Source organism: Carlito syrichta, unplaced genomic scaffold (assembly GCF_000164805.1).
Source record: "Carlito syrichta isolate Samal-C Ts95f unplaced genomic scaffold, Tarsius_syrichta-2.0.1 Scaffold305644, whole genome shotgun sequence".
NCBI classification, from domain to species: Eukaryota; Metazoa; Chordata; class Mammalia; order Primates; family Tarsiidae; genus Carlito; species Carlito syrichta.
Genome location: NW_007249740.1, coordinates 609,090 through 609,957, shown reverse-complemented (window position 1 = coordinate 609,957; position 868 = coordinate 609,090).

Here is an 868-nt window from a genome sequence, read left to right as displayed (position 1 = left end):
AGAACTGGTTTGAGATGGTTACACACTCTATGAGCTCCTTGATAGACATTTCTAAAACGGCAATACTATAGAGACGGTGAAGAGATCACTGGTTGCCAGGCTTCAGTTCGATGACAGTTGACAGGGAAAGTGTGGGGGACTTTCTCAGGGTGGTGGAATTACCCTGATACTGCTGTGGTAAAGATATGACATCATGCATTTGTCAAAACCTACCGAGCTTTGTGGCACAAAGAGAAAAAACCCAATACACACAATTAAAAAAAAAGATACTTAGGCTGTTGGGGACCTCAGAATGAAAAGCAAAATGTGCTTTACCCTCATACGAAACTACTTCACTAAGGAAGACTGAGGAAAATGCTGCCCTGGGTAATTTGGAGACGGGTGCAGAGTGAGACTCAAGGCGAAAGGATCTGCACATAAGAACAGTTCTCTGGTTGATAAGATTGTTACCCACCAGGGTACACATGACCAAATTCTGAAACTCTGCACTTGCACATTGGAATTAAAAGACTAAGTGCATGGACTGTGGATGGTGAGAGCCAGGCTTCTCACTGGGGGAGTGGGAGGCTACAGATAAGCAAAAAGAGAAGGTTGGAGTAACCTAGGGAGAAATGGATTGAACTTGGAGACGTTACTGTGAACACGCATTTAGCTTGCTATGGGTACAAATAATTATATCCAGAATATGTTATTATACATGCATGCATTTTCTTTTTCGGACAACTGAATGAATCTAGAAGCAATGACTCCCCCGTAACAATGAACATTAACTATTAAAATATTGCTTCTTTTTTTTTGAGTTGGAGTCTCACTCGGTTGCCCAGACTGGAGTGCAGTGGCCGCTCCCGGCCACCGCAGCCTCGACCTG